We start from the raw sequence: 25,781 nt of genomic DNA on the forward strand, positions 1-25,781 counted from the left end.
ATTTTATAATCATATTTACGATTTAGAATGAACAATAATCATATTTATGTATGAAAGAAGTTAGTTTCCGTGATTATTTTTGAAATTGTCCGTTTTTGCAAATTTCTGCTATCTGTCGCTTTTATTTTGTACTAACATCAATAAAATATGTACAGTGTACAGGTTTTTCATTTTTTTGCTTCCTTAAGTACCTTTTAAGGTTTTACATTGCCTTTCTGTTTAAAAAGAGCTCCATTTCACTTGTAATCATCTGTACAAAAAATTGGCGAATAGGGAATTTTTTCGGCTTTTCCCGCACTTTATGAATAGTCGGCCGTTTACTTTAATTAAAGTTTCTTCTTCACGGGTAAATTATAACTAATTGCATCAGAATATGCCAGTATATATTTCTTTATTGTTTTGTTAAAACAGTAGGACTGAAGTCGGGGCGATAAAAAGAAAAATCGATCATAAACGCCGCAACCGCAAAAAAGAGTCACTTCCGAAAATTAAACTTTTAAACGCGCAAACGCGCGGCGTTCCTTCCAGAAATTACAGTAGTCAGTCAATGAAAACCGCGGGATCCGCTTGTTTCTTTTGCTTTTGAAAATTGAAACATGCAGGAAATTATCGGTGTGGAATTGTAAAAATAAGAATCAATGCACAATTTAGAAGTGCTATACTAAAGAAAGAAAAAGAGGAAAAATAAAAGGAAAAAGTAGGAAAATAAGGAGAGATCTCTAAAAAGTAGGAAAAACAAGAACTCTTCGGGGTCTGTGAAAATCAAGCAGCTTGATAGGGTAACGACCCCAGTAATTGGCACTTTAAGAGTTTGTTCTTAAACTTACCTCTGTTTTCATTATTTAGGGAAAAAAAAATCACTTGCAAATATTTTTGTATTGAATAATGCACATCTGTGCATCTATTTAGTTTGCTAAAAGCACAAATATTTGAACAGATATTTTTAGAAAAATATATGTATAAAAAATTACCAAAATCACCAGTAATTGGCACCTGATACCCCAGTGTATGACACCTTGTGATCCAGTGTTTGGCACGTATTAATAGAACTGGAAAATCATTTTATTTTTCACTTTTAGCTTACATACAAATTGTGCACGCTTCCCTTAAGCAAGAGAAGAAACTTTTGCAATAAAAATGACTGATTTGACAATAGCCACATTTGTTCCTCTTTCCTATGCACTGCTACCTTTTAGTAACATGAATTGAAGTTATAACCTTTAAAGTAAATGTACACTCAGTTGGTATATATCCTTCTACTTTTAAAAGATTAGATACGAATCTTATTTTAGGACATTTTTGTTAGAAGTGCCAATCACTGGCGACATGCCAATTACTGGAGGTGTTACCCTAGCTCTCCACAAAGAAAACACTCCTGATTTTGTGTTCCTTGTGCTAACATGTGACTTTTTAACTTCTCAGAATTTTACATGTAAAAACAGTTCTATATCAGCTAAGAGTACTATTTATTTCGCTTTATTGTTTTAGCTTTAGCACCTATTCATGAACACTATTCAATAGTGTATGTAGTTGTATAATTGTACTATTATGTAGTAGCATAGGTCATTTCTGTTAAAGATTTTATTAAAAATTTTCACAATAACAATATATCTCCCAATCTAAAAATTGCTACATATTTTAGCCCAGCATGAAAATCTTGAAAAATACGTCCGAGAGATTTGGAAAAGAAAATAAAAACTAAAATTAAAACTCTAAACAGGAAAACCGCAAGAAAAAACCAGGAATTCTCAGCAACGGATTAAGAGAGCGATCACAGACTCAATTCATGAGGGCCCAATTATATAGCTTCTGTTATGGAAGATGTTGAAGAGGAATTGAAAGTTGCAGGACGTTTTGAAAACGTTGACCCAGTTGCATCTACTTCTTTCAAATTTTGTCAAAGTTGTTGGAAAGTTTTAGGAGTTTTGTTGTTGTAGAATGGAATGGTTCAGGTTCAGGTTTCCAGAGATTAATGTTCATGCGAAAGAAGAAGGAGCTAATGTTGAGAGTATGGAAAGCACCAAAAAGTTTTGGAAGTGGCAGAAAATTTAGGATCCTTTGTTTTACGAATAGTGTTATCTTAATAAAATTACTCAACCTCCAAAACTGATGAAAAGATGAACTGTTCTCCGTTGGTAATTTCTGAGACAATAACTAGATGTGCACACACACATGTTTAAACATTTTTAATCTTTATTAAAAACAATTATGTGAGACTCAAACTTCTTGTAAAAAGCATTTTTTTCTTTCAAATAAATAGTTTTTCCTATGAACACACGTCTTTCTTCAGATCTAGTTAGTTCTAAAATGATTTTAAATAGGGAAAACCACTTTGAGTCAAAGTAACCCAAACGTATGAGTAACATTGGCCCAAATAAAAAGAAAATAAGAAGGGTAATAATACTTTGAAACAGAGTGATTAGCATTCAAGAATTAAATTGAGAGAACTCTTGATGCGTAAAAAAAGGTTTCCACTGCTTAAAAATATGAATAGTTATAAAACTATTGAGAAAAGATGAGACAAGTTTCATAATGTGGGCCAAAGTAGCCCACGTTTACGGCATAAACTTATTTTTTTTAATTGTGTTTTCAAATTAAAATATTTTTAGAAGAAACTGAATTATTTTTCGAATTTTAACTATATTGTGATGTCTACTAAAATTTTTGATTTATTATTTAAATTATAAAGTACTGGAGGCCCGTGACGAACTTGTTCGGGTTGAAATATTATTGTTAAGAATGAAATAAATATTATGCAAATGGTTTTGTTTTAAAACATTATGGTATAAAATATTTTTTGTTCCGTTTTTAGAGGTTTGAATGAAATTGAGACATTTCTTTTCCTAATCTAGAAATAATAACCTTTATTTCCCCGGGAACATTATAGTCTTCCTCGATGTAACGTCGTACTGCTCATAACTGTACGTTTCACTTTCAGTTTTGATGATGGTGATGGCATAAAAAATTTTCATTGGAAATACTTATATTAGAAATAGAAATGTGCAAGGACCATGGGAATTCGAGGAATATGAGCTGACTGACCTGCTGCTGTTCCAGTAAGAATGATACTCTAAATCATATTAGTCTATATTGATTTTGGAATACCGCTTTTAATTTTAATAGAATAAGTATGGACTTTTAAAAGTGTTCTTAAGATACAGAGCTCGTACAGAGTTCCTAAAAGGAAACGACTTTAAATATAAAGTGAAGTTTAAATATAAACTTGAAGTATATCTGTGCAAGCGTTCATCTAGGGAACCACAGGAGTAGTTTGATTCAAGTCACCGGAAAATGCGAAGCTGATACCTCTCAAAATATTGTCTTAACCTTTTAGTTCTTTTAGAGCTATCCATGACTTCTATATTCAAACAGTCTCTCATTGAACATCCGTCCTGCACAATGATGCTGACCTCTTGAAGACGCTTTGCAAGTGGCACATTTTTTTCCTATGAAACGTACGGAGTCTTTTTGAAGGGAGGCATTCAAAGCACTTTAAATCTGGAATGGTCAGATTTTCCACCACTAAGTAAAATTGCTGCAATTTAGTTAAAAAAAAAAAAAAAAAAACTTGCACACTCATACTTAGTCTGCTTGTTGATTTTGGTCAGTGATAAATTTATTAAACTTTTTTCAGTTCCACCGGGTATGCCGATAAACATTACTTAGCGTTCTGTTATCATAGGCGATTCGCTGATCGGTTACTCATTTGGTTACCTGATTAAAAACGTACTCATTCAGTAGGTTGCAATCATGAATCAATCTTGTCCTTACAGAATCGTTTCCGTTGATTCTCTGCGGCGCTGTCAAACAAAACTCCCCTGTCGACTCTTCGCTTCAAGCAATCATGGTCTTTTCTGTGTGTGTGTGTGTGTGTGTGGTTTTTTTTATGTCTGTTTTACATTCTTCTTACAATATGTCGTCACATATTTATTTTTTAACCGCTTTAAGGCAAAAATATCAAAAGTTGATTGAATAGTAAAATTGTTAGAAACAATTCTCTGAGTTTAGGAGCGGAGTTTGAAAGTTGTATGCATCAAGTAAGGTTAGCTATAAAGGTTATATCCCTTTAAAAGTTGAAGTTCTATTCCTGCTGCTTGATATGTTAGCGAGACCTGTCCATTACATGTCAAAAGACTTTAGAAATGTATTGAACCGCGAAAATGTTCTAAAAGAGTTCTTAAATGAAAAAAATCCGATTAGCAAAGTAAGATAATTATGAGATATTTTATTAAGAGGTCAGTTTTTCTCAAACCGGGGATGTTTCCATCGCTTATACTCGTTTTCGTCAGAAAACTTGCTTTTTTTCACTTCTTTGTTTCTGCAATTTCTTTCGGATCGGATATTTGCAAGCTATTGTTTCGTGTTAAAAGTTTATATACGGTCATCATGAAGAATAATTCTCCAAATTAGTTTTATTTCTTTTTTACTTTTCTTTGGTAATTTCTTTCGTATTGATTGTTCTTTGTTCGTTAATGTTTTGACTCTTAATTGTAAATGAACGCTATGTGCAATTACTCTTTGACTTAAGAACTTACTGAAATAAATGCAACTTAAGTGAATGAATTAGCAGATGGTTTATATTTTGATTTTCGAATGCTTATAATACCTGATGTAATGAATGCAAAATTGCAACTTTTAGAAACACGGCCTTACCTTTATAAATAGCATTTGATGTTTTTAAGTTAAAAACGTTAGTCCTTATCTCTTCCTCAGCATACCATTCTAAGAGGACTTTTTTTTTTTTACCAGTCATAATTATTCGATCAAAATTGGTTTTTACGTATATAAGAACAAAACAGTTCAAACGGACTGGCTACAAAGATAACTTATTAGTTTTAAAAATCAGTATAAAGGCATATATGCATAATTTATAGCCTATGTCACTAAGTAAAAATGAACTTTTCATATAGCGAATCTCAGTTATAATTCGTTTAATGAATTTTGATGGGCTAACACAATGATATATACCTTATACTCTGCAGCCTCAAATACATGTAAAGCTTCTGGTGGTTCTTATGCCACCAAAGTGATTTTTATTCCATTTGCTTATAACACTTGCCATTAAGTTCCAACGGAATCTTTACCTATTTTGGCATTGCAAGTAAAAGACAATCAACGCTTGTGTTTACGTATATAAGAAGATACGAAACATAAACTGGTAGCGAAGACAATCTATTGGTTTAAAAAATTAGTAAAAGTACCTTTATTAATAATTTACAGCCTATGTCACTCAGTAAGAATGCGCCTTTCATACAGTGAAAGAATTTTTCAAATAGCTGCAATGGTTCCAAGGAGTACCTCGAATATATAAACACACAACAACCCGCCATCTCTCTTTATAATATAGATTTTAAATTCGCATTTACCTATGTATATTTTTGGAAATGAATTAGATTAAGTTTTTCACTGTGATGTAAATGCAGTGATTTTAAATTGATGTTTTATAAGTTTAATATTAAAGCAATTGTTTTCTGAAATTTAAAGAAATGTTTATAACATCGCATGCCATGTAAATACGTGTTATCAATATCTAAAAATATCATAAAAATGTATTAAAATATTGCCAAAGTGTACTACTATTATGCATTTTCACATTTTGACAGTTTTTCAAAAATTTCCAATGCCTTCAGAGAAAGTTTAAAGTAAAAACAAAAAATACTAACAGCAACGTCTCTGCAGTTATTGTTTCTAAATGTTTGTTTATTTTTTCTCTTGTTAATGTTTTAAACATGGAAATGTTTGTATAATTTGATTTAGGATGTTGTTGTTGTTGTTGTTGCATGCCCCCATGGTCAGCAGAGCTAGATCAGGTCAATGAGTTTGTCTACCCTCAAGAAATCCAGCACCGTCACTGGGTCTTCAGACAAATCCCTCCTGGAGAGCCCCAGGCACGACAGTATATGGTCAGGCGAGGCCTGCTCAACCGAACACTTGGAACAAGTCTGAAAGGTCTTCGACCCCTCCGAAAATTTTAAAGTTTTAAGATGTCCACTACGAAAACGGGCAAGAGTTGTTTGTTCCTATTAAACCCAGGGGTCAGGGAGCCACGAGGTCGTGAACATCTGTACCAATGGTGCTCTGGATGGATAATCCAAGTGATCTTATCCCTGTGTTTAATTTTTGAGTGGATCTCCTGAAAGGTGAGTGATGCCGTTGGCTCTGAGACCTCAGCAGCACCAGCTTTTGCCAAGGTATCCGCGATCTCATTACCTTCTATTTCTACAAGGGAAGGGATCCACTGCATGTGAATTTGATGAGAGACGGAAAGTTGCTTTAGTTTGTTGAGTATTGAAACTCCTACACTATCTCTCACACTTTGCCATCTGGTCAGGTGCTGTATTGCACTTCTGCTATCGGATAGAATCCAAATTTCGGTTCCATGGGGGAGAAGCTCCAGAGAGTCTAGGGCTTCATCAATGGCTATTAGCTCACTATGGAACACAGAGCAGTAATTAGGGTTTCTCCTCTGAATCCTCAAGTCAAGATTTTGCGATTTGATGTAAATTCCACTACCAGAGTGGTTATTATCGTCTCTACTGCCATCCGTGTAGACTCGAATAGCGTCGATTGGAATCTCTCCAATTCTCTCTAGAGCTACTTGTCTTAAATAGGCTGGAAGATCTGATTGTTTATTCACTTGAACCGGTAAGTCAGGATGGAAAAAGACGCCGTCAAGATCATCCGCTGGGTCTAGACATTGTATCAGATGATGTGATTCCACGGTATTATCGATTATATTAAGAGAGGCTAATTGGCTAAAGGGACTGTTCCTTCTGAGCCTTTGATTATTACGCCAATTTTCGAAGTAAATAGAGGTACGATTTTGTGTACCAAGAACTCTGAGCTTGTTGTAATATTTTGTTAGGTATGCTCGTCTCCTAAGACTTAGCGGCTGAAGGTTTGCCTCGTAAAGCACAATATCACTAGGACAAGTGTTTCTCAGCCCGGTAATAATCCAGGCAGCACTGAGCTGGACTTTTTCGAGTTTTTGCAGATTTGTAGCAGAGGCAAAGCAATAAATTGGGATGCCATACTCTAAGATTGGTCTGATTAGTGAGATATACGTGTTTCTGATTGTTCCAGCATCAGACCCCCAATCACGCCCAGAGATGTACCTCAAGATGTTTAGTCTCTTTCTAGCCTTAAGCACAAGATGATCAATATGACTGTTTCCCAGTATTTCAGGGTCCAACACAAATCCCAAATATTTTGGATTATCCACATTCAGTAATTGACCATTCAGTAAAATATTGGGATGGTAATTATAGATCCTTCTGTTAGTAGTAAAGAAGGCTACCACAGATTTAGTTGGATTAAAACATAGTTTGTGATCATCAGAGAAATTCCAAATGTCTTCTAAGACTTGGTTAATGACACTCTCCAAGCTCTTCACGTCAGAATCGGACTTCCAGAGGACAATGTCGTCCGCGAAAGCGCCAACTTCACATTTTTCCTTAATAATTCTTTCAATTCCTGATAAGTAAAGTGAGAATAGAGTTGGGCTCAGCACTGACTCTTGAGGTACCCCTTGAGAGATCCTTAAACTCCTGGAGAAGGAATTGTTATACTTCACTTTGATAAATCTATTTCTCAAGAAATCGTATATCCAGGGAAGAGCTTTACCACTAATTCCAAATTTTTTAGATAGTTTTATAATTAGTAAATTATTCCAGACTCTGTCAAAAGCTTTTCACAAGTCCAGGAAGACTGCGATTGTATGATTAGTCAATTTCCTGTTTTGGGCATCTCCAATCCCCTGACAGAAGTAAAGTAATTGGTCAGTAGTGCAATGTCCCTCTCTGAAGCCGTACTGCTCCTCTGGGAAAAGATTGTGCGAATGTAGGTGAAAAGTGAGTCTTCTCAGAACTATTTTCTCCATGAGTTTGCATGCAATACTGGTTAGAGCTATAGGTCGATAGCTCTCCGGGGAGCTGTCGGTTTTACCAGGTTTCTTAATAGGTATGACTGTCGCTCTCCTCCAGTCCCTAGGAAGATGTCCCTTATTCCAGAAACAATTAATAATATCCAGGAACCTTTGCCTTCCAAATTCACTAAGATGATCTAACATTTGACCATGAATGCTGTCAGGTCCAGGTGATTTATTCAGGCTAGTTTCTCTAACTGCAGCCTTGAGTTCACTCATGCCAAAATCTTTACTGAAAATGTTGTTTTGACTATGGTTATTGCTGCGGCAGCCATGTACAATATCTCTTGCCTTGATTTTCACTTTTATGTCTTTGTCAGTAAAGTTCAATTTACTTATTCGTTGGTAATGTAAACCTAACAGGTTGGCAGCTTGTTCATCGTTCTCGGCCATGTCACCACTGTCACTCTGGATTGGATTTAGGATGTAATAGTTACAATTTAATTCATACAGACACATGAAATTCAAATTTTATGCATTAGTCTCGATTAAAGTTTGCAGTTTCTGTAACATAACAACAATTAAAAAATAAATTAATAAAATGAAATTAAAAAACATTGGATTAAAAAAAATGATTTCACCAAGCACTGGCAGAGTTGCGGACTTTGAAGGAAAATGACCGACTCCGACATTTTTTTCTCAAAAAAATCAGGTCGACTCCGACTCCGCAGCCATGCAAAAATGATTTCTTAAGAATAACTTAAAAAAAAAAAAAAGTTTTTCCACGTACGTAGGTCAAGTCCGCCTAAGTCTGCTACTTCTTTATGATACTCTCAGTTTATGAGAGTACTAGTGGTACCAGCACGGCTTTGCCCGTAGTAGAAAATTAAAAGGTCATTTGGTTCGCCTGTATATTTACAAATAATGGATGGTGAATTTCTCGCCAATTTTCTCGTCCATGTTACGGTTCCACGTTATGATAATTTGGTAATTTACTTGTCCACGTTGTGATAATTTGTCGGTAAAATGTTCTTAAAATTGGAATAGAAAAAGAACAAAATCAAATTTTTGAAAAATCGCTTCGAGATGCACACTCCCATGCTACAAACTAATTTTGTACCAAATTTCATGAAAGTCGGTCGAACAGTCTAGGCGTTATGCGCGTCACAGAGATCCAGACAGAGAGACTTTCAGCTTTATTATTAGTAAAGATTATGCACACATACGCACGGTCTTCCCTACTCATTTCATTTTGCTGCGTTAATGCTTGAAAATACTCGGAGTTGTCTAGAATTTGGTAAATAATCCAGCAGACAATCCCTTTCCTTACTTTATAACGTATTCACAGTTAGAAGAATAATTTCTAATTATAACCATCATATTTAAATAATTCGCAAATGTTCTTCTAGTAGCAGCCTTTGACGTTTTGCAATTAGATCTGATTAGACTTTGTAATCAGCAAAATAAAATCAATTCTTGCATTACATCTTCCAATTATATTATGAAAGAATACAAAAGCAGACTATTAACTTTGGTTGTTGAAATAAAGCAGAAGTATATAAGCGAAAAATTTAGAAGACATTTTTTCTTTCGTGGCGGAAAAAATTTATGAATACAAACGCTTTTTGGAAGTTGAATTACAAAATAAAAAGAAATCGTTCATGAAGATGACTTCAAAATCAAGTTTAAAAGTACGATATACCGAAGTAAGTGAAGCATTTTTTGAAATTCTTGGCTAAAAAATACATTTTAAGCAATGTTAAAGGGTAGAAAAAATGCCTATATAGAAATAAATTAGATGCTTCAATTTTGTATTGCAAAATTTTATACAATTCTTTTTTTTTTTTTTTTGATGTTGCTTAATAGTTAATCGCAAAAATGAAACTATAACTGCAAAATATAGAAGTACAAGATTGAAAAATTTTCTGCTAAATGTACTTGATAAATTTTCAGTTAATTTGTTTTGTCTAAAAAGAAATTGTAAAACGTACAATTTGGCCTAATTAGTACATAGTTTTCCCCCACAAAAATATTTTTATGTCCACGTACTGCAAGGGAATTTTTCTGCACTAATTTCATGAATTCTTTTTCTATATACAGCGCACATTAATTTGCATGTTTTAGTTTCACTGTTGTTTTCTTTATTTCGTACTGCACTGTCATCTAAGCCAATGGTTCCCAATCTTTTCACTACTGAAGACCACTTCGAACAGTTCCGAATCCTATATTCAATGAAAATAGCATTTTTACTCAGTGGCAGCAACCCAGGGAGATGATCTCCCATGCACTTTTTTCATCATCAAACATTGCTAAAAAGTTTTTAATATTTTTAATTTAAAAAAAAAAATCCCAGGGAGCTCCCCCGAACTCTAAATACCACCAAGGTTAGTTTAAAATTAATTTTTGGATATCAGTTCCGAACAATTTCCGGGAGAGAATCACAAAAACATGCTCTTCCTTTCTCCTTTCTTCAAAGATGGCTTAATATAGAGTTTCTAAAATAATAATAATAATAATAATAATAATAATAATAGTAGTCGGAGTGGTCCCCAAGTTCTTCCTCTGAAGTCACCAAAAGAAGTCTAAAGCTGAGTTTCTGAAGCCCCAACCACCATCACTGTTCCCACAACAATTATATTAAGTGAAAAGAGGTGAATCTAAAAGTTTTGTTCAATGAATTTCAGTTATAACTATAAAATGATATAGATTTAGTTTAATTAGGTGTTCGTTAGCCCTTTGATTGATTATAGCCGATAAGCTATACGCGGCTATATGTGGGAGCCGGCCGCACAGCATTTCGTTGTCTTTTGCTCGTTCATAGTCACTCAAGAATCGCTTGAGAACACAGCAAATCGCAGCAGAAAGAGTTCTGAAAGAACAAGCTACGCAACCCGCACAAGTACGCGACAGTTCAGCGACAGTTATGGCTAGCACAGACATATTATTCGATACAGAAATATTCGTTTTGGCTGTTACGAGCACAGTTGTCTGTGGGACCTCTCAGCAAGTGATTACGGTGATCAGAATAAAAAATAAATAAATAAATAAAACCGTGGAGCACATTGTAGCTCAAGTAGTGATTGCGCAGTTCTCTGATTTGGATACTAAGGAATTGTAACATAAGTTATCTATAAGACTGTTATTATAATTTATTTAGAATTAAATTTAAATGAAAAGACAAATAATTTTTGTAATTATTATAAGTTAATAAAAAATATATGACAGATCACAGAAAACTAAAAATTAATTCTAAAATTAGCCTAAAAGAATCGTAAAATTTATACAATATTACTTTATTCCTATTAATAGTTATTTGATTTTATCTGATTTATTTATTCACTTTTCTAAATACAGATACTCTTTAATTGACTCAGACAAACAAACGCGGGATTAGCAGTTGAGAACCAACCACTTCCAAAACACCTTGTTTTAACACATGTTGCCAATCCTATAAAGGCGGTTATGACCAACAGCCCCACCCAGATGGTTATTTCTGATTGCTTTTACTGCCCGCCTATAGATGGATTCGTGTCAATATTTTTTTTATTATTATTATTTATTTATTAATGGGGAAAATTATTTCAAAACAAAATTCCAGACTTAGTATTTCGTCTTGAATTTATTTAGAATACTTTTTAATTAGTTAAAAAATGAATAGTTCATTTAACATTTAAGTTTAATTTCATTAGTCATAACTTCTGTTTCTTTTTCAATAATTATTATTATTTGATTCAAGATGATTTACTATGGTTGGGGCAAACTAACCTTGCAGTGTCGTAATACTGTGATTAGCACCTAGCGCACTAAGCAGCACAATGCTGCCAGGTTAGGTTTTCCCCAACTATAGACGAAATTGAATTTAGCAGTTATGAGAACGAAGAATTTTTCTTTACTACATATGAACAGCAGATTTAAGAATTTGATTTTTTTTTTTATTTTTTTTTCTTTAAACTTTGAATGAATTGTTCGCACGAATCTTCGCTCGAATAAACCTCTTGGGTAAATCCAGGCGAATATTATTGCAGTTTAATTATTGTACACATAAACCGAAATTCTGCTTTCAGGGCTGAACTAAACTGAAGTTCCTCAAAAAAATTAGATACGATACACAGCAAACGTATGTTTTATCTCTTTTACAAGCTTATTTCACGTTTTAAAAACATAAATACGATTCAAACATTTATTCAAGTTTATGTTCACATTTTTTTTTTTTTTTTTTTCATTATAGTGAATGCATTTTTTTTTTTTTTTTTGCATTATAGTGAATGCAATTGGAGTTTCAAAAATATTACATTTGAATGATTTCGTTATTTTACAGCATACAAAATGTCAAGTATTCTCGACATTGAAAATTAAAATATTGCGCCCCTCTTTTTCACTTCATCCATTTCATCCTCGAAAGCTATTTTTATTGTGGAAATCACCATCGTTATCCTTTAAAAAATAGGGCAAACTTTGAAGTGTTATTACAAGTATTTGCATTACAAGATTTCAAACATATGTCAAATGCGCCGTAGTCAGAGCCTTCTTCGCCTACCGCTTCAAGTCGCATGAGCAATCCACACTGGGTCTTCTCTGATGACTCGTCGACCCCGACCCCCCGTGTCTAATGAGGGGGATTCTAAATCGGTCGGGCGTACGAGTCGTCGAGTGTAGAAGCGCCCTAAATTGCGGTTTAGGTAGGTAATGTGAAAAGTTGTACAGCGCGATATTGAGAGGCGCGACAGCTCTTCGTCGCACTCAAACTGTAATGAAGCTAAATATGGAAAATTATCTAAAGATGTTTCCATCAACTTTAATCGAATTTTTTGGTCAAATGCTATTGTTATCACTTTTAACTAAGAATAAAACCGCCTTAAAAAATCACCTAGTAGCTAAAAAACAAAAAAATAACCGATTACACCTACATACTATTTCCTACCCAAACCTAGAAATGAAATTTATTTTACAATTCCTGTACAAAAAGCAACTAAACACCTAATTATTAAAAAAAACACTGATTTTAATTATATATAGTACGGTAAACTATTTTAATTCCTCACTAATTATGTGAAATTTTTATTCATCTTTTGAAGTCGGTGCCTCCTTTTTGTTTTCATTTACGAAATGAGGCGATGAGAAGCAAAGGCATGTAAGCAGAAAAATTAAAAATTTGGAGATAAGCAGTACAAATAATAGAGGAACCTCTCCTCTATCTTGGGACAAGAGGTAGTACCAACAGCCCTGGTTGGTGCTTCGATACAGCATGATTTAGAAAAACTTTTCAATTAAAGCCTACTTACGACCTTATCTTTGAAAGCGTTTTTCTCAAAACTTGAAAATGTCCACTTGCATCCCTTTGCTTCTCACTGCCTCAAATAAAAACCTTTTTTTTTTTTTTTTTCTTTTTGTTATTTATACAAAAACTATTTTTGTTTCCCCTCATTTTCAACTTAGAGAGTGCAGTAAAATCCCATTGGTAGGCGTGTTGGTGGGCGTAAAAATCTCATTGGCCCTTCTCCCCTGCTTGATTCATTCAGATGGAATCGTATTAGCTTGACCGCTTACCAGATTCCACCTCTTTCGTGGTTAGACTGTAGTGTATATTTGAAAAGATATTTAAAAAAAAATCCGTGGAATAATGATGTGATTAAAAAAATTAAACTCCATAAATTTCATAGTTGAAAGCATTTGTTTGTAGTAGCAAAGTATGTTTAATGGAAGGAAAAAATTAGCAGCAAATAAACTTTTAAAATAGTAGATATTGGGCACTGCATAAGAAAATCATAAAGCTTTTTCTTTCGCATTAATTTTTCCAAGTTCAGGTCTCCTTCGTTATCTCCTAATTCCAATCCGATTTTCAAAACTTTTTAGTGGCCTCCGTGGATAATGGAATTTTCTGATGGTAATAGCACCGTGCTTAAAGGACCTTTCAAAGATATCATAGGCGCCTTGAGCAATTCTTTGAACCAAAAGTAAGAAAAAATACTTATCCTTTTTTTCTTTTTTTTTTTTTTGCACTTTCATGCTTATTATTTGAGTAGTTATAGATTGAAGCGGGACGTATGAAAAAATAAAAGCAAGTACTGTAAATTATTGCAACAATTTGTAAAATTTTGTGCTTTTTTTAGCCTACTTTCCCAGTAAAAGTCAGAAAAAGAAGAAGAAAGCATGAAAGAAGGCTTAATGCATCTTAAAAATATCGCAAAAAAAAAAAAAAAAAAGGTCAAAAATAAATAAAATAATTAAATAAATATTGAAAAATTAAAAATTGGAAAGTAGGGTATTGAGATGGGGAAAAATGTCTGTCGGTCTGTCTGTCTGTCCCCCCCTAATAACTTTTGAATGAATCGTCCGATTCGAACAAACTTTTTTTTGTTCGAAAGATCTCGGCGAGGACACCTCATTCCCATATTTCACTTTTTGATTTGAACTATATTTTGTTCAATTTTGAACAGTTCAAAAAAACTTAACATTAGCGCTTACGGGGAAATTCAAGGCAATTCCGAACTGTGAGGCGAATTTGCTTCAAATATTTGCTTTGTAGGAAAAAGCGTTTGATGAAAAACTTGTATATAAAATATCTTTTTGATTTGAACAATTTTCCGTTCAATTTTGAACAGTTCAAATCCCTTAACATTAGCGCCTACGGGGAAACTGAAAGTCAAAGTAGATTCCGTACTTGAAGGCAGATTTAATTCAAACAAATTTTGTTGGAAATAGCTCTTGACGCCAAACTCCAGACTTCGACTCCGGGAATTTAGGCGCACTTGACTCCGACTCCGACTCCTGTGCCCGACAATTAATCGGACTCCGACTCCCCAACTTCGACTCTGACTTCGTAGCCTTGGCAAAAATTTATACACGGAGGAAAAATGACTGACTCCGATTCTTAGATATTCGACTCCGACTCCTTTATCTCAAAATGAGATTGACTCCTACTCCGACTCCGTAGCTATGGTTTTGACTGTGAAATAATTATTGTTGATTTGACTTGTTTTTATTTTTACGCTAAAGTTTTAGTTCAGGTATTCAGTTTTCGGCGAATAAACACGAAGTCATTTATGTTTCTACATAAAGATATGCGCAGACGATTTTTTTTTTTTTTTTGACAATGAAAATTATTCGGAACTCCAGCGCTCGAATACGCTACCTTGCGGTGATTTATAAAACTGCGTCTGCACCTAAAACATTGCCACGTTGCGCATCACGTGTGTCTGTTGACGTAAACACAGGCAGTTTGTTCTGAGTATTTATTAACGCAATCGATGTGTCTTAGTTTGCTTTCAGCTACAGAAATTAATTCGTCCCTTAGTAGTATTCTCGAGCTTCTCAAAATAATGTTAGTTTTTCTTATTTCTTTCAAAAAAGTATTAAATGGTGGAAGCGTAAACAAGAAAAGTCTGGATTAACAAAATTGGATAACGTAATACCAGGTAAAATTTTTTATTGTTTTGTATGAATTTGTAAGAATATGAGTTTTTTTTAATCTTAAATTAATTTAACTAATCATATTTTACAGCAGCATTTAGTTGGAATGGACAGTATGCAAAATATTTTCTTGAATTTATTATCGTAGAACAAAATGAAAAATGTTTAACCGAGGAAGAATTTACTTTATTCCTTTTATTCTCAGCTGAAAGGTTTCGCCAAATTTGTTTAGGGTTATAGTAGTTTTAGTATTGTGCAAGCAAAGTAGCCTTGGCGAGTTTTCGCATTTTTAGTTAAACCATTTTTAATTTTTATCATGAGTGGAATAAAATGATAGTAAGATTACAGAATTCGATAAGCAAAAAGAAATAATGGTCAATCAACTGAAAAGAAAACTACCACCATATATAAACTGTGAGTACACATTTTATTTATTTTGTTCTGAGTGAATTTGAATCAGTTTTTCAATTCGATGGAAAAAAAAACGAACTTAACAACATTGACTGGACACTTTTCCTTAACCTAATTCCACATAAATGATTTAAATAACCTTTGTTACTACAGTATCCTACTGAAATAGACAGTATGCAAATAAATTTTCTTGAAAATATTTATCGCAGAACAGATTGAAAAATCCAGAAAGAACGTTAAGAATTAGAACAATAAAAAATAAAAGTTCGCCAAAAATCTGTTTATAGGCTTATGGTTTTAAAATTATGTGAAAGAATAATGTATCTTGACAAGATTTCGCATATCAGGTAAATCATTTCCATGACGAATGAATTAAATGCATGATTTCTTTGGATATCCAATCATATAGTCATAGAAATAAATTATCTAGTGTTAAACGTTACTCTTGACAGTCTGCCACGTATGTGCACTATGTGACAAAAATGTCAACAAATGCTGGAAATGTCACGAAACTGAACTTAATATGTACTAATGTATAGAAAAAACGGTACAAAATGAAAATGCCGTTCGAAGCGAACCAAAAATTTATGAATTCCGAGTTCAACATCGTGAAAATGGCTGCTTCAGAACAACTTACTGTGTGTTCTGCATTAATTGTTTACTTTCGTAATACTTTTTGGTTTCTAATCTCTTTCTATATGGGTCAGAATAACCAAAAGACTTTGAAAAATCTTTTCAAATGAATAAAGCGAAAAAATCATACATACGAACAAAAATCACAACACTTTTAGCATTTTCTTCGTTACCACATGCGTTTGTTTTAGTTTTCAATTCCGCCATTAGACAGTGACTGCAGTGCCCCCTATAGTTCGTTGGAGTTGCGAATTTCTTTAAGTTGACATTTTATTGTTTTTATTTACTTTGGTAAGTGCATTAATTCATTTAAAAAATTGTTTTTGGCAACAGGGGAAAAAGAAACGATATTTTTATTATTTCGATATGATGTATTTATTTTAATGAGCTTATGAATTTTAATTATAATTTTTTCGTTTTGAAAGCTGTTAAAGATTTTTTTATTGGAAAAAGTGTATTAGCTGCTTTGTTTAAAAATTGCTGCTTTTTTTTTTTTTTTTTTTTTTTCGCATCGATTTTTTTAGATGAGTGAGGAATATTTTATTCCTAGAAATCAGCTTAAAGTATTTTAAAAATATGTTTGAAAAAATTCGCGATTTTAGCTATTTTTAAGTACATTGATCAGGTACTAGAAAGTAGTATGGGTATACGGGAAAGTAGGCTCGTCTAGTTCTAGACAGAACTTCTTGTCTAACATTGATTTGATTTATCGTACAAAGACAACCACTTTTTTTTTTTTTTTTTTTTGTTACAGCCGATTCCAAACATTAAAGTCATGCTTGAATGGGCTTCAATATTTAAACAAGTAACGCTAAAAAGATCTTAGTCTATAAATAGAATGTGAACTGGTATTTTGGAGGAAATATAGTTATAGTATAAATACATTTTTTTCCAGTTTTGTTATGGCACCTCAAGAAGATCACAACTTTGGCTCTCTGCAACCAAATGGATCATACAGTGGGATGATTGGATTCGTATCACGAAACGTAAGACAAGTGGTTTTATTATTTACCGTGTACATTTGTTGGAAAAACTCTCAAATAATTTCTTAAGCGGATTGTTGAAAAACTAAATCGTCATATAAATGCCAATGATCGCCAATGATCGAGTAACCCGCGCGATTCAATAATGAAACTCGCGCCACGGCATGATAATTTGATAATATGTTTTGGTAATGTTTGACATGGTACGGAAATGTTTTATTGTGACAAGGCTGAACTCGATCCGGTATCTCAACTGTTTTACTGGTAAGACTGTGTCATTTCAGGGGAATGAAGAAACGAAAAAGTGATTGAAAATTAACGCTACCCACTGGAGTTTAGGCATAACCCACTGCAGTGAGGGTTAAAATTTCAAATAAACAGGCAATTGCTTCGTTCAAATGTAGAAGAGTAGAAGCAATTTTCACCCGTCATACTTAGAGATCCTAAATACGAGAACTAAATAGAGATCCTAATAGAATGGACAACTTCGGAACGACGGCCATCTTATGTCCAAAGATGCTCACTCCCGTAGACCGTGATGCATTTTCTGCCCCAAATATCACTGTAAATTGTATCGAAAAAACTAGAAGCTAGTTATGATACAGTGAAATCTGTGTATAACGATACTGTCTATAACGATAACCTGTCTATAACAATATTTTTTTTGGCCCCAGCAAAATGTCAGCATGAATAATCAAACTGTCTATTACGATATTTTTTTTAGGTCCCAACAGTATCGTTGTAGACAGGTTTCACTGTATTATGAAATGCAACGTGTAGATCACAAATATCTGTTAATTTTCTGTCTTTATGAACAAATTTTTGAGAAAAAAAAATTCTTTGTATGCGTTATGGTGACGCGAAACGATTGGTGCCGAATTGTCAGACTTGGTGCTCATTGCGTTTAATGAAAATGCGATGAGAAAACAAATCAGTCTGCTTAAAGATTTCATGTCCTATATTCAGTGGGAAAGCTAAAAATTCACACAGCGCAGCATTTCGAGCTGACAACACTTGGACTAAACATGGCGGAGATCAACGCGCCGTTGCCCAGTCTCTCCGTATATAGGATCTCTAGTCATACCTTGACGGACGACTTTCTAGTTTCTAAATCATAAATAAAATAAAAAATAAATATATCTGTATAAATCAAATTTCATTTCTTCAGCTTTTTCTTTTTCTTTTTTTTTTTTTTTTTCAAATTCAGAATAAAAGTCGCTGATACGCATGAAAAATCCACAAAAAAAATAAAATGTTGACGAGAAGCAAAGTTAAATTCTCAATTAACAGTGCTTTAAGAATAGACACTCGATTCTCGTTAATTCAAACACGCTCAAAACGAATTCCTGCTAATAAAACGAATTGCTTTTAAAGCACCCTTTAGCATCTATTTCATTAGTTTCGTTTTAACGACGTTCAACTCAGGGGCGGTCTCGAGGGTTCGATGGGAGGTCACGGGAGGACGGAGAATAAGAAAGATAATGAAATTATATTTGTACGAAAAAAAGCAATGATTTCACAAGTGTGCCCAAATGTGTTCCCAAGCTGTTCTCAAAGGTGTTCCCAATCTTAAGTTTAACGAATATCCCCGATTGGGATACATTTGGAGTACATGTCAGAACACTATCTTTTTGACGAAGCGAATTCGGATCACATTTTAGGGCACATTCTTGCAACTGGAACACTTGTTCTCAATTAAAAAATGTTCTAAGCGTGTTTTCAATGTTTATGTTGAATTTGAAGTGTGGTGGCTGCATGATGTTATAGCATTGTATCTCGAGATGTCAGAAAACACTGTTCGAAGGACAACTCCATACTAGCATTATATTTAAATATCATTTAAGTGTTAAAAAAATTTTTCCTCGAAATTTGTAGCGGACCCCCTATTAAGGCTCGGCGGACCACCAAAGGGGTCCGTGGACCACATTTTGAGAAGCTCTGCTACACTTCCTGACACCTGACTATACACTTTCTGACAACTGCCCGTTCAAAGAGCAGATTCAACTAATTGCAGCTTGTGAAAAAGGTTTTAAAGTGAGGCTGAAAAAATTCTTAAAGTTTCTTTAAACTTTTTATTTCTCATGCATTGCTCCTAGTAAATAGTTATAATATTTCATGGTTCATATGCATTTTTACATATATAACCATATGTATAATTGTATGAATATGTCTTGAAATGAATTACTTAAAAACTTATAGAAATACTAAAATTATTCCAATTTAAATGTTCAGTGGAAAAAAAAATGCTAGAGCGATTTATTTTACTCGCGAAATATCTGTAAAATAATTTATTAGAAAATAATATGAAGCGTAGCAGGTCTAAAACAGAAATGAAAAAGAGTTTTAAAATTATAAATATTTTTTGAATGTGTGTGTTATGTTAAAATGTGTATTTTCCACATTTTCATTCTTATTTTAAAATGTTTTTATTAAAGGAATCGGATATGAGCTCTCCTTTCGTTGCAAACTACGCCCGATCCCTTGTCGTGGACTTCACGAACTGTCTGGACTTCTCGAGGTTGGGGATTATGACAGGTGTGGAATCCAGCGATAGAAACATGTTTTTATATTTCAAAATCTTTTCATGGCAGGTAAAATATTTTTATTTTTTATCATTAAATTGTTTTGAATACCTATTTAATGTAAAAGTTAAAATTTCTTTTTTTAAACTGTTCCTCTTTTGTGGAACTCTGCGTGTTCTGTTTTCATCGTTTGTAGACCTAGTGCTTTCTCCACCAGGGATTGGCAGCCATTCTTTCCTTTAACGCTACCATCACGCATGCTTACCACTTGAGAATTTTGATGACCATTTCCCCACCTAATGGAGGCACCTGTGCTCCGTCGGTGCAAGTTGCATCAGGAATTTAATTTAGCCTGAAGCATCCAAGTCAAATTGATATCCATTGTATCATTTAGCATCAGAAAAAATGTCGCGAAGTACAAGGAATGATTTTATTGAGGACTTGAACTCAAGGGAAGAAAATGTTTTGATGGATGGCTGGGCTATGGGTTAAAGATAAAGTGTTGACGATCAGAAAAACTTCACGACAACAGATTAAATTAAGGAGTTCCAAGGGTAGTAATAAAAGATTTTACTGATGAATGGCGAAAAATTGCAAGTATGGAATTTGAGCTAGGCAAAGCTCGCTTAATAGTTGGATGACGAAAAGTGTCTACAATGAAAATAATAATTTTAAGAAAGAAAATAGAAATGTGAAATATGCCCAAAAAAAAAAAAACCCTTCAAGTTAGTAGTTTTTCACTGTACTTCAGAACAATAACAACTAATGCCGTACAGTCAGAAAAAAATTCTTAAATTTTTCTTACGCTATCCTACCTTCACGCCCTCGCCGAAGGAAATTTTAAATGCTTCAAAAAAATTATAGTCTCATGCTGCATTAAGAATGTACATACAACTTAAAATGATTTTTATTATACTTAAGCTTCAAGTGAAAGTTGTTTTAGCTGTAAATGAAAGAACTAATTGTTGAAAAATGAGGATAGTAGAATTTAGACAAAGTGTGATTACAATGACTCAATAGTAGGGAGCAGCATCACATTGGCTTGCACTGAAGAATTTACAAGCTCGTGGACATATTTCCGCTGTTGCTCTTAGAGAGAGAGAGAGAATCTGAAGCGCGTCGTTCAAACCAGCGGAATAAATTAAAAAAAAAAACATAACTTAACACAAGGGAGCAGTATCACATTGGTTGTTGTTGCGCTGAAGCATTTACAACTACGTAGACCCATATCTATCATAAATAAAATTTGGTTTGATATTGGGTGTTGTTGCTCTTGGAAGAGAGATAATCTGAAGAGTCGTTCTCTCTCTCTCTCAAATCAGCGAAATAAAAAAACATCGCTGTCGTCCATTGTCAAAATTATTGATGATTCCACAGTGTGGTGGTTTCACCCCTACTACTGAAAGAGAGGGGCTGGTACTACTTCAGGGATACTCGAGTTCCAGAACGCGAAGGAACAGCATTTCGGTTCTGTAGTTCGAGAAAAATATTTTTATTTAAAATAAAATTTGTTTTGATCCATCCTTGTGAGTCCATCCACTAAAGATCCTAAATGCAAAACCAGCTGGCAAACGTCCGAGAGGAAGACCAAAAATTAGATGGTTGGGTTTGTTTAGAAGGAGATTTGAAAACTATATAAAATTCGCAAACTGGAAAAGTCAAGCAAAAAATTGATTCAAATGAAAAACTTATGAAAAAGACCAGGACTCATAATGGGTTGCCGAGTCAGTGATGATGTTGAAAATTTGTCATGATTCAGTACTTGCTTCTTTGAAATTCTTCACAACAAAGTATATAAACAAACTAATTAATTAATAAAATACTTGCTAAACTGCAAAATATTGATACCCTATAAGTTGATTAAGAAACACTGTTAAGCATAACGAACTTTATTTTTACTCCGTGATATACCTATAGTAACCACATGTGCCCATTTTGATGTTCGTTAAACCATGGCACGGGGTGGATGGAGTCAACAGCTAACAGCATAGCAAACACTGCACTGCATGTTACCCGAACTAGGAAACTAAACCCGACCTTAAAAAATGGCATCACATTTTAAGTTCATGGAACGAGAATGAGAGAGCCAAGACCAGTAACTTTCCCACTCTCCACGCTTTTCCCCTTCTGGTAGTTATGGTTAAGAACTTCTTCCCTACGTTGCTTCTGCAACACACATTTGCAGAAGCAACGTGGGAGAAAAGTTTACAGTGCCGTAGGCCGTAACCATGACAACCAGAAGGGGAAAATAGTGAAAAGTGGGATAGTTATTTATTCTTGACAGGCCGATTCCCGATATATGAACAATATTCTCGTTATATGGACTCTATTATAATAATGTTTGATAGTAGCACGGAACGGATATCATGTGATCACGTTGCGTCAGCAAAATTGGATTCGTTGTTTGAGAAAACCATTTTGCTTTCTGATTGTATTGAGAAATTTCTTCATATTTTGTTATAATAATTCTTATGTATTGATGACAAGTTTTGATTAAATGTGTTTGTGTGGATTGTTAAAACTGATTTGCCTAGAGCGGAAAATATATTTTTCTTTCTTTTTTATTTATGTTTTAAAACAATATATAGATCGATTTGAATGTTCAGTGCTTTTTTCACCAGAGGAGTTATTAAAACTGTTTCATAATGCAATGTCAAACGTGCTGATATTGCAAAATATTACTGTTAATTATAAATGTGATTTTCTTTAAGGTGTGGCTACTTCTGCTAATAACTATAGTCGTTGGCGCCTTCGTCTCACTTGTAATTTATGACGTCACTGTCAATGGCTGGAAACATCCTCAAGGTCTTCTACTTTCCAGATACTTGTGGGTGTTCTGGTCCCACCTGATTGGTCATGGTAAATATATTACAAATTGCGTTTTATTTCCAAGTGGATATGCATTTTTAAACTGCAACTTTAAAAGCTGTGTGCGTTTAAAAAGAAAATTGAAAAAATACCAGCATGAGTTATTGTAGTATCTGTAGTTGGGGCAAACCTAACCTGGCAGCTTCGTAATGTTGCGACTAGGATCTGCGTAGCCTTTGCAATGCTGCCAAGTTAGATTTGATCCAACTATAGAGTATTTAGCTTTTAGTTCAGTTTATGCTCAACTATTTGCACTCATAACTGTTTCTTTTAGATAGTGGAACAACTGAACATGTTGCTCTAAAGAATATTTGGTTTTTACATTCATTTCGAATACTGTTGGCAGCATGGCTTTTAGGCCCCGTCATTAATTCTAATTTCTCATTCCAAGGCACTATAACTTCAACTTTTGCTATCAGTAAATTAAGACCTATCATATCCGACTTGAATGAACTCACGGAGAAAAAACACATCATTCCTGTGACAACAAGAGGTTCTGCAGTACAAATTTGCTTTAAGGTAAGTGTAAAAGTTTCAATTGTAATGAGTTTCAATTCATGAAAAATGCACCAAGAAATTTCATAAGAGCATTGCTTTTGTTCTGATTTAATTTCCTTGGTTGGTTTGCTCTGTTGGCTGTGCTTAATTGCTAACACAAGAAGTGCAAAAGCCCTCTGGTCTTCAGAGTTTATTAAGTTAATCACACTTTTTTCCTTTCAAATTCTTGACGACTATTTTTGCCTTCATGCCATTAATTTTTTACGAGTAAAAAATGATTAATGCGTAAATAGCTTAAATTCCATCTAATATTAAAAACATTACATATACTTGTAAAGAAGTGCACTGAACTCCCGTGAGCTCCTATGCTAACTAAAACTCCTGTATAAACGCCATCGTGACAGGAGGGTCCCGGGTTCGATCCTAGTCGGTCGAAGATCCACCGTCTTCACTAATGGTGATTGGGGAGACATTAAATATACTCGTGGTCACAAAGTCCTCCAAGTGAAACGATACTTCTGAGGGGTGTAGGACCAAAGATTGCTCGGTTTCTGGTCTGGATCAAAAAATCAGGGCTGTCTTCACAACTGGTTAAACCACAAATAGCGGTAGCTACGGGGGACACTGGAGTGAAAAGTGTAAAATATAAAAGTCACAATGGGTTATGCAGCATTCTATTTGGCGAGTCATAAGTATTTTTCTGCGTTGATAGTAGATTTATGTTTCTAACTACAATTAAAGAATATGTGAATCACCAAAAGTTGATAGTCGTAACGCCGTGAAACCTAGAGAGGCCATGAATGTTATAACTCTTTTTAACGTAATTGCTGTGATCTATAAAGTTTTCTTCCTTTAAGTAAGAATCGTTAACAAAAGATCGAAAGTTACTTTTTGTTGAAATAAAACGAGCGGCATTATTAATAAGCAATACTAGTTATACCCTGAAGCCAAGGCTAAGGCAGAACAACACGCAACATGCCGTCAGTCCAGTTTTGACATCCAAGGAGAGTAGTTACATCCTTGTTGTGGACTCATCGGTAAATGGCGGCAGATGTGATGCTATTAAAGCTGAGAGTGCCGACAAACTGGCAGCTAAAATAAATTTAGAATACCAGCGAGAGTCCGCAACAATGGTGCAGTTCAACTGGTTAACTGAAGGCAAGGCTTGGGAAATAGCCGGGCTGTCGGAATATTGCATAAGTTCTACCTTAAACCTGGATCAAAGGACGGTAACTTACTGCTCATTACAAAAGTTTTGCCTTTAGTTTACGAGTTGAACAGCACCATGTCGGCGGATTCACGCTAGTGAGATAACTTTACTTTATCCGCTCTGAGATGACATCTGCCTCCAGTTCGGTTATTCTCTATTCCAGACTGATGAGTGAATAACAAGGACGGAACTGCAATTTCTGGATGGGATAACCGAGTTGTTGGAATATTGCATGAATTTCCGCCTTAGCCCTGGCTTGGGGCGGTAATGCGCTGCTCAAAATGTTTGCCTTCAATTTATGAGTTGAATCGCACGATGTATGCTGACTCTCGCTGGTGAGATAATTTATTTTATCTACCAGTTCATTGGCACTCTACCAATCCATAAATAAAGCTATAATCTATTGTCTAAAAATACAATATTCTTCATTTTGCCCAAGGTTTCACTACTTTGTATTGATCTGTTGTAAATTTTAATTAATAGTTAGTATAAAAATTCAGCTGAATCATGCGTAAAATACATCAATGATGAACAATCTCTTTTATCAAAAATTAGAGCAATCTCCCCGGTCAGGACACATGTAAAATTTAAATATGAAATGGTCACTCAATAATTGGAGAAACAAACTGACCTGGAGAAAAAAAAACATTTATTTCTAAAAAATAAGTCTTTTTTCCTCCTTTTCAACATAACCCCCATCAGCATCTATACTATACTTGACCAAAAGTATTGGGACACTTTCAAAAATTTTCATTTTTACAGATTTCTCAAGAAATAAAAGATCAATTGTTTGTAACTTTTGTCACATAAATGGTACGCTCCAGCGGTCCTTTTCTTATAAAAGTTATAGCACCTTTGAGTTTCGGGGGTCAGTAACAAATTGAGGAAAGCAAAAATGTTTTTTGATCATCAATCATCGTAAATAAACTGTAAGTTACAGAAATTAGTTAACTTACTATGTACAATTATTTTACCGAAAAAAAGCTCAATGTTTCAGAAATTAGTTAGCTTACTATGTACAATTATTTTACATACTTTCGAGAAAACATCACTGATATTCACGAAGATAAAAGCGTTTCTTTCATTTGAAGGTTTTTGCTCATAATACGCCAAGTTTTCCATTAAAGCTTACCAAACTTTCTTTAAAATTGACAACATACAGGAGAAGTATAATACTAAAATTTGAAAATAAAATGTTGGAAATCTGATAAAATATAGACATTTAAGGAAATTACTTTTTCACAGCGCATGCGCGAAAGATACCAATTTATAAACTCAATAATGTAAGACCTAACGAGATTCTTCAAATCATGAAAAAATTCCAGTTGAATATCTTAAAAATTCAGAAAGCTATCTGCGATCTGAGCCGAATTTCAATAATT

Source organism: Uloborus diversus, unplaced genomic scaffold (assembly GCF_026930045.1).
Source record: "Uloborus diversus isolate 005 unplaced genomic scaffold, Udiv.v.3.1 scaffold_640, whole genome shotgun sequence".
NCBI classification, from domain to species: Eukaryota; Metazoa; Arthropoda; class Arachnida; order Araneae; family Uloboridae; genus Uloborus; species Uloborus diversus.